This window comes from Benincasa hispida, chromosome 9, assembly GCF_009727055.1.
Source record: "Benincasa hispida cultivar B227 chromosome 9, ASM972705v1, whole genome shotgun sequence".
In the NCBI taxonomy this organism is placed as follows: Eukaryota; Viridiplantae; Streptophyta; class Magnoliopsida; order Cucurbitales; family Cucurbitaceae; genus Benincasa; species Benincasa hispida.
In genome coordinates this window covers 75,339,074-75,349,398 of record NC_052357.1, presented here as the reverse complement: position 1 = coordinate 75,349,398, position 10,325 = coordinate 75,339,074, and positions in this window count along the sequence as shown.

Sequence of the window (10,325 nt, the reverse complement as noted above, 5' to 3'; positions counted from 1 at the left end):
CCACCTATCATAAACATCCCGAACATTTCGGGTCGTCGTTGAACTGGGAACTGGAGGACGCTCCTCCGTTAATACAAACCTCAAATCATCTACTACTAATATTGTATTGATATTTGATTTCCAATTCGAGTAACCCTTTTCGTTAAATTTGTCAGAAGCAAGCAGTTAAATAATCGAGTTCAACATTGCTGAAACATTTTAAACAAACTCTATTAAATATGCATCTAAATCCATTTTAGAAAAACTAATAAAGTATCCAATAAATATTTATTTATTTGCAACGATACTTAAGTGATTTAGAACAAATGCTACCGTGAGGCAGTCAAGAATTCCTTCACAGAAGCAAGAAAGTTCTTGACCAAATACTATTGTCTAGAATAACTCATATCCCAATAGTTCTTTTGGTTATCGTTTTCGGTCAAGATCTTTACTAACACTTAGTAATTGTTGTAAGTGTGACCCACCATTTTCAGATCTTATAGGACGGTATGAATATGCCTTTGAGAGAGAAGACAATATCCAAGACAGAACTATAAGACCCTATTCATTTTACTGAAGCCTGGGTTGTTCCGAATCCTATGTTACAACCCTCCGTAGGGATCGCTGGGGTTAACGACTAGCTAGTGCCACATAAAAATGACAGCAGACGCAACATAGGAATCTCACAGTTCAAACTAATGGAGAAGACCGTAGGACAATGTTGACACATTTCCTTCGTCCACTTACTATGAACCACTTCCCTCATTCACCTTGTTATTGACCCATGCAAACACTTTCTGTATGGAGCAGTTGAGGTAAAATCGATAAGAAGCCGAGCATAGATCTCACGGTGTGAACTCTTGAGGACGTGAGAGCTAATAACTATATATCAAATGCATTGTTAATTTTCTACTGAAGTGTTCTAAATGTTTGGGTAATTTACTTAGGCATGATGGCTAATTTCATACAACCTAAGTCTAAGTGGATTATCCAAATATAACACTTATAATTAGATTTAACCTACAATGTTTAGGTGATAAACCATTTTATTACCTCACATCACTCACGCAAGCTCATAAAATCAGTTAACAACTCTCAATAGTTTGGTCATATTCCCTAGGTAGGAGGAATTCCGTAAACCGTCAACTTAAGTACCCCCAGCCTTAGACAGGTTTATGAACTGATATGAATTTGTAATCGTATTTTATAAGGAAACAATCTATTTTAATGTTTAAAATTACTTGTTAATCTAAGTGAGCATGCAACTGTTCTTTGTTATGGATTTTAAATGTCTAACCAATTTTATAATAACTTACAAAATTTAGACATGCTTAACATCCACAACATTCAACAAAGGTATCTAATATAACTATTATATTAAACATAACCCTAACATGCATACTAAATATTATAATAATTATAACATACTGTCAATGCATGTAACATGCTTCCTACGGTGGGGTTTTAAATCTATATGGCATACTGTATGCATATACATGAATTATTTAATTATCACATACATCTCATGCATAAACAATTAAATACTAACTGTTATGGTTTTTGTTTTGGCATAAATAAGCAAACAAATAGCTAACTATTACAAACAGCTTTATAACCGTTTTTGAACCGCTCGAACCGCTCCAAATCGAACCCAAAACAACTTGAACGGGGCTGGATGAGTCTGAACTGGACCAACAAAGCCTGAACCGGACCAACCAAAACCATTTGAGGCAAATCGGATTGAACCTTGAGTAAACCGGTCGAACCGGTTGATCTCGGTCCAACCTCAATCGTGCTGCTAAGGCCGATCGTGTAACACCTGGAGGTAATCGTCTAGTGTCATCGCCTTGGGTTGAGAGGAAGTACACGATCGCATAGTGTTTTCTGAAAGCTAAACGATTGTTGAGTAAGCTAAACTATCGCATAGGACTAGACGATCGCTGAGTTCCATCACAATGCAATCGCTTAGCTCTATCATATAGTACTAAGCGATCGCATAGTTCCATCGCAGTACAATCGCTTAGCTCCATCGCATAGTACTAAGTGATTGTATAATACCATCGCCTAACGCATTCAAGTCATCGTTTAGTATCCACCGCAGCTAAACGATCGCATAGNCCATCGCATAGTACTAAGTGATTGTATAATACCATCGCCTAACGCATTCAAGTCATCGTTTAGTATCCACCGCAGCTAAACGATCGCATAGCTCCATCGTATAGAACATCATCGCGTCGCACAACATTTATCTACACAATCGCTTAGCTCCGTAACCAATCGATCGCTCAGTTCTATCGCGTAGCACTTCATTGCATTGCTTAGTGTGCATCGTTGTTTAGTTCCCACGACAAAACTAAACAATCGCATAATGCTATTGTATAGCAAATGAACGCATCACTTAGCTCCCGCAGGTACACGATCGTTTAGCGTTCAACATCACAACGACCAGGGCATAATATTAAACGATCGTATAGCTTTTCTTCTCATCGTGTAATGTCTGGAGCTAAACGATCGTTTAGCAACTGGACCTCAACAACAAATTTGAGCAGAAGCTGAAAATACTGGAATAGCAGCTCGACCTCCTTCACTTGTTTCTTAAATTACATCTTAATTTCAACTTTAATAACTCCAAATAAATTACAGACTCTTGCTAACACATAAATTCTCATCAAACAAGAACTAATTAAAAATTTAATTGAGAAATTAAAGAGAATTAAGATGCCAAAACTCAGAAAACCATAATAGTGCATCGGTTTCATATATCTCATGAAAAAACACAACCTTGCAAAAATTAGACCGAATTGAATGCTTAAAAGATGCTCTGATACTAATTGAAAGAGTTAAATAACATGCAGTAGAAGTATCAAGGATCCATAAGCATTCTAATTCACTAATTTTGGCAAAAACTAAAGCATGCTCTTCTAAAAAGTGGGTTTTCATAACATACCTTTGATGAACTTTCCAAGAAAACATGTGTACAATAGCTGTCTTCACTTTATATCATCGTGAACCACCTCAAAGCCTTCTCTACTATACTCTTGGAGCTTTAGGCAGAGTTGTTGGACTCAAGAATAGCTTGAAGATGTGAAGAAGCAAGAAGAGCTCAACAGCCGATTGAAGAAGACAGTTTCTTCTTCACAAAAAATTCTCTCAAAATTCTGCATTAACCCTTCTCCAACGACTCCAATCTTCTTTATATATAGTAGATGGACATGCAAAAAAATAGAGTGCATGACTTGCAGCTCATGCTTGGAGAATAAATGTAGAGAGAATAATGGCCTTTGTGTGAGCATGAAGATAAAGGTATTGGAGACAATTGAATCCCCATTTTGTGCAACCATGCAAAATCGTTTTTCCATTTTCTTTTAAAACAAAAAATGGTTTTAAAACAATTTTAATACAAAAATGATTTTTAATTAATTTCATAAATTAATTTAATATCAAATATTAAATTAATTTTTGCGTAATAATCATCTTCATATATTTAATCATATTTAAATATATATTCTCTTATTCCATTTAATTAGAACATTTCAAATTAATTTCTCAAGCTACCCTAAAGCTTATCCATTTACGAGCTAGTAGGGGAACCTTGTGGACCTACAGATCATGGGCTCCAACGATTCGAGATTAATTGACTAAACTCATTAGTCCGATCTAAACCCCATTCATTAACTAATGTGACACTCCACTATAGCCCATAGTTGAACTCCCCTCACTGTAGATATATTATGTCTACTTAATAACCATAATCAGTAAGTCGATCCTTCACAGGTTGTTCGTAATCACAGCCAGGTCAAAAATACTGTTTTACCTCTTTGACTACATCTTGTTTCTTAAGTTCCCACTGATCCTTTAATGAACAATTCTGATTCATAATCTCTATGAATCAAATTCTTTCTCTATCATGAGAAGGCGGGACCCTGTTTGTTCAAGAACTGGAGTCAGTACTTAAGAGAACAACTTATTTGCTAACCCTAAGTAGGGTAGGAGTGAATTCCATCTTACAAGGCTATGTCCCCAGCTATTCATCCGGTCTTATCCCAAAATGGTAAGCTTATTGAGCATTGCTGTTGGACTACTCTCACTGTTTGCAGATCAAAGGATAATCTTGAACAAACAGGAGTTCATAGCTAGCTCAGGATTAAGATCGAGTTAACCTAGGTTGTATAATAAATGAAATAGTCAGTTTTAATAGTAAACGGTTGTTATAAAGAAAAATGACTATTTTCATGGTTCAGTCTATATACAAACTCATTGCATAGGATGCCCCCACTCTCATGTCTCAACATGAACGATTTGTGGATCATATCTTTTGTAACACCTTACAACTTCTTGTAACAACTATAGAATGGGCTGAATCCAATAGTGTTATCAGGATGAGATACCCAAGTTCATCCACATACTTATTAGACCATTTAGGCTATATACTGTCAACTTGGTCTTGTTTATGTCATTACATAAAGTTAAAGTATTCAGATTATAGCCAATGATGCATTTATTGGATTTTCATATTAAGATGCAAAATCAACAAGTCATTATTATTGATAAAATAGAATGTTTAACACGAACTACGAGTTCTAGGACATTCCCAACACTAGGTAGATGTTCCTTAACTTAACTTTATCTTTGGTTTAACATTAACATAGTTATAAATTTGAGTTTTTTGTATTTAGGTGTGGATGTACGAGATCCTATCGTCAATAGCAGGGAATGTTGCCACTCGAAAGAGCAAGGTAGATGTGCCTCATATATTACGGTGGTCATGCTCCGACTCGGTGTCATTCAAAGCACTCGAGAGAGACATTTTTTAGTCTCAAAATGTAAGTGTAATCTATGTAGCCACAGTATGTTTGTTCGGTAGTTAAATGTACACTAACCATCTTACTAGGTTCCTTAATGCAGACAAAAGTAAAAGAGGGTCTTGTCATGTCCGATGCTGAGAAAGAGTTTTAGGACACCCCAATTGATAGACGGGTCGTAAGACAAGCACACTCTGACACTGAGAGTTTAGAGAGCTCTAGTAGTTCAAAGAGCGGCAGTAGTTCAGAGAATAGTTCAGAAGGTGGGGAAGGTGACAACAGGGTAATTCAGAAGATGGAGTGAGGGATGACAAATCTGATGGGGACCAAAACATCCACCAACCTACTTACAGCCCTAGCGAGGATATGTTTCATGATGTGTTGATGGGTGACATACGTTCTGAGCCTAAGGAGGAGTGTTCTATCCCAGAGGTTTTAGGTCATAGGGAGGGAGGCAATGTTGATCCTGGTGTATATTCATACTTGCGGAGCATTGACAGCTCAATATTGAGCTTGGATGCCTGTGTATCGAACCTGGAGACGGACACGAGAGATATGAAAGCACAATTGTCAACTATTTTGTCTCTATTACAGTCTATGAAGGGTTTCACGGTGTTTGAGGCGACAAGGTCTCCCACTCCATAGATAGACCGCGATGCCATCATGTCCCCCATCCCGACTCTATCTCGGTCACCCACCCAACCCTTATGTAGGTCACCTACCCCACCTGCACGTAAGTCATCTACCCCACCTGTACGCAGGTCACCTACCTCACCTCCACCTAAGTCACCTACCCCACCTTCACCTAAGTCACCGATCCCACCTCTACCTCTTAATTCATTTGTACAGCTTGATATCACGACCTCCTCTAACACCCTACATCTCGATTCACAGGTATGATCATTATGTGATTCAAAAAATTTCTTTCTTCATATTTGTTATTCAACATGTTCACCATTTTGTTATATTTCTATAGGTTATGGTCGAGAGTAGAAAAACAATACGTAAGAGAAAGGCCGTTAATAAATACACACCTCCCGTCAAACCAAAAAAGAAAATAAAAAAAGAGAAGGAAATGGTTCAACTTCCTTTGGATCGTCCAACTATTAAGTACCCTCTCCCTGGGATACCTACGATACAGTTTAAAGCGATAATCCAATACTCCTTAGAGCATGAGGTTCCAGATGCTATATACAAGGAAATGGTGAACTGGATTATCGATAAGAATACGGACAACGAGGTTCAAGAAAATGCAGTTAAGCCATTATCCAAATCCTTTTTTCAGGAGTTGACTGAACCAAGTTCATGGGTTGAGTGTGACGTAAGTTTACGATCCTTGTCCATTTTACCAAGTACATGCAGTTTACTCCTCTCTCCTAACGTATATCTTGTTCTGGATGCAGACCTTAAATATCCTATTTGAGTTCATGAAAGATAAATTCTATAGGCAACCAAACATGTGTATGGCCTGCTTTACCATCTTGCCAATTAGAATAACGGTAACCATTTACTGCACTTTTGAATAGGAATACATTGGTTGACTATTATGTGTTTTAAATGTTCTTTTCGCCATGTAGAGCCACCAAAATTCTCGAAATGGGGTCTACAAACATATTAAGAACAAGTCGACTTTGGATGCTGTCATAGCATGAGGAGATGAGACGTTACCAGATTATGTTATGGGTAAATTCAATGTCAAGTGGTCAGATGTGGACTTCGTATATACGACAACAAACATCGATCAACATTGGATGTTGATAGCATTTGATCTAAATAGAGGCCGGTTGTTCATATTTGATTCATTACCGTCCATGACATCGAAGAAGAAGTTGGAATCTTTCCTTGAACCGTTGACTTACACCCTACCATTGCTTCTTCACTATTGTGACTTGAAACGTTGGAAGCCAGACATCGAAACATCTCGTTGGAAGATATCCCGACCTACCTCCACGAATACACAACACGGGTCGTTAGATTGTGAAATATTTTTGTAAAATTCTTAGAACATTTAGTGACTGGGCCCCATTTGTAATAACTCAGGATAAGATGACTGACTATAGGATGCAATTGGCATGTCAATTGTGGACGAACACTCCATATTATTGGCGTACATGTATATTATGTATATTATGTATATTATTGATGTAATTTTACTAACATGTTATTTCAATTGTTAGTATGGAACTACCATGAATATAGAAGATTCATTTATAAATAGCCAAGAAGTTAAATTAAACTTATAAAAGGGAGAGCGAGATAAGCGACACATCTGAAGAGATTCATGAATAGACAAACTTTAATAATCAAACTTATAAGCGAGACATTTTAAAAGGAATTACAAGTGATAGCGAGAGCGAAATTCACGAGAGCGAGACGTTTCCAGAATGGTTCACAAATAGCCAAAAATTTAATTACACTTATAAAAAAGAGAGCGAGATAAGTGAGACATCTGAAGGGATTCATGAATAGACAAACTTTAGTAATCAAACTTATAAGCGAGACATTTTAAAAGGGATTACAAGTGATAGCGAGATTAGTGAGAGCGAGATTCACGAGAGCAAGACGTTTCCAGAATGGTTCACGAATAGTTGTTAGGAAACTGATTCTTGTAAATCTTTATTAATGTAACGAGTTGGTACAATCTCCCAGAATAGGAACTAAATGATGAACAAACTCTTTATTAAACGATATGAATCAAACAAAGAATAGACGATCGATTATCAAAATACCTTACGATCGCTTATCAAAATACCCCACGATCGTTTACAAATTCTATACGATCGTTTACAGTCTCTACACGATCGCTTAGTAATACATGACGATCGCCCACAAACACCCCGTGGTCGCTTACAAGATATCTACACGATCGCTTACTAACTACTACACGATTGCTTACCAGATTCTATATGATCGCCTACCAAATGCTACACGATCGCTTAAGTCTGCTACACGATCACTTAGTAGAAGTAAATGATGAGTGACACACTATGATGGCTTCTCCATGACAGAGACTTCGAACTCCCATTCTCGAGAGCTCTCCTTCCTCACTTCTGATATTCAGACTTCATTGCCTTCCCTTCCGGTTTCTTCCTTCTTTTTAAACTCAGCTTCTCCTGTGAAACCCGGATCTTATTTTCCCTTACTTAAGTAAGTGATAAAAGGAATTAACTAAGTGAAAGTTAAATCCTAAGTTAGGGAAGGAATTTCTAAAGTGTTAAGTAGATTTTCCTTGAATAATTTAAGTTGAGCTTTAATTGGTAAAATTGCAATGAATTGTATAATAAATAGGTTGTTGAAAACAGTTAGTGTGATTGGTGAAAGAAGGAATGGAGATTTGAAAGGAGAAAATAATATTGGAGAAAATTGGGGAAAAATTATTAAGTGAGAATAAATATAGATGTTAAGTACGTGGAATAATGTGGAATAATATGAAGATTGATTTGGAAAATTCGGGAAGAAATACGGCTAAGTATGAAAAATTAGGTGAAGTAGCGGAGTAAGGAATTAAGGAAAAATATAGAAAATATTATTTTAGAATTATCCTGGAAGATTCGTGTAAAAATATCATTAAATGGTGAGTAAACGGGTAAAAAAATATATATCGGGGAACATTTGTCACAGTAGCTAAAGATTGGAGAGAAAACTTGGGGAGAAAGATGGAGAGAGCGAGATCATTGAGATTGAGACCAGCGAGATTGAGAGGAAATGGGAAGAGAGCGAGATTGGATAGAAGATGGGAGAAAAGCGAGACCAGGCGAGAAAAGCTGGAAGAGAGCGAGAGTGGAGAGAAAGTTGGAGAGAAAGTTGGAGAGAGCGGAGAGAGAGAGCGAGATTGGAGAGAGCTGACCAGCGAGATTGCTGGAGAGAGCGAGACCAGTGAGAAAGTGGGAGAGAGCGACACTGCCAAAGAGTGGAGTGAGCGACAACTGCCGAGAGCAGAAAGAGCGAGAGCGCATATGTGTTAGCCTTGCTTGTCCGATTCGAACATCACGCCACGCCTCTCCTATGCATTACGGGCCAGCAAGCTTCTGGGCAATGTATTTGGACGCGTTGGGGTGGATTATGCATGTAAAAACCCTATTTGAATATAAACAAAGCTTGAAGACGTAAGGGAAAACGTCAATTAAAATCTAGGTGTCCGATTAAGAGAAATTCTTAAACCCTAAGAAATTGTGTTAGATGCGTTTGGAAAGAACACATTGAACCAAGATGAAGTCAGCTTACGTTGATAAAGGGAGGATTAAACATTTGGCCATGCAGCCAAGTAGGTGATGTCAATTCTACGAGCAATTTGAATGCCTATAAATAGGGAGTTAGGATTTCATTTTCAAATCACACAAAAATCATAAATTTCGTAGAGAAAGTAGAGGGCAGTGAGGGTTCAGAGGAATGTGTCAACTTTGGGCGAGGAGATATTCCAATATACTCGTGCGTTTAGAGTGATTTTAAAGCCATCTGAAAGCTCTGGAAGTCTAGTTTTCAGAATAGGGTGCCGGAGGAAAAGGCTCAAAGGAACTAGGCTGGAGATTGAGAAGAAGGCAGAAGGGTCAGACTGTCGAATCAGTCTGGGCCAGTCTTGAAGATTTTGAGATTCCGGCCAAACCACGAGGAATTATGAGCTGAAAGTTTAGGGTAATATTCCTAAGACATTTTAGAATAAGTTTGTAGAAGGAATTATTTCCAAATAAGGTTCGGAACTACAAGTAATCTAAATTGTAAGTTGAATCTGGATTCTAGGGGTGAAAAAGGGACCCGAGGAGCTACTAGAGTGAAAAGTTCATAAGAGTTCGAGGTGAGTGGCTAAAATGTTTTTGAACTAAAACGTTTTTAAACTGTTTTGATTACAAAAGTTTTATAGAAAGCATGTTTGTGAAAATAATTCTCATGCCTACTAGTTTTATAAAGTGGTTTCCAAGCAAGTTTGAATTGTGATTTAAATGTATGCATATTGTTGAAAAACTATTTACATATGTATATGTATTGATTTTATCCAGTATGCGTTACCATCTTTAAAGCTATGTTGTATATGTGTTATACTGTACATGCTTTAAAGAGAAAAGTTGTTTATAAATAGTTTTGGTAAAATGAGACGCCGAAGTACAAGGAGAAGGCATCCACCCAACTAGATACTGAAGTACAAGGAGAAGGTATTTATTGGTACTCAAGTACGTTTGAGAAGGTACCAGGCCAATGGGATACTGAAGTATGTTGGAGAAGGTATCCTAGTAGCTCGATACTGAAGTACAAGGAGAAGGTATCTGAGCAGTAGTACTTAATGTGTTAAGGTACTTAGTGTGGCCACAGGTGAATAAAGTCAGAGATTGAGCAAAAGGGTTCTCTCTGGACTAATAGTTGGTGTTGGGATTATTTTACCAGCTATACAGTACTTTGATTTGAGAAATGATTTTACTGTTTTATGTTTAAAACAGTTTTATATACATTACGCTTGGAAAATATTTATGCTGCAAAAGTTTATATTTTAGATAAAACTATTTTCTGAAATTATGCATGAGAATTTACTATGTTTTCTCGGTCACTCACTGG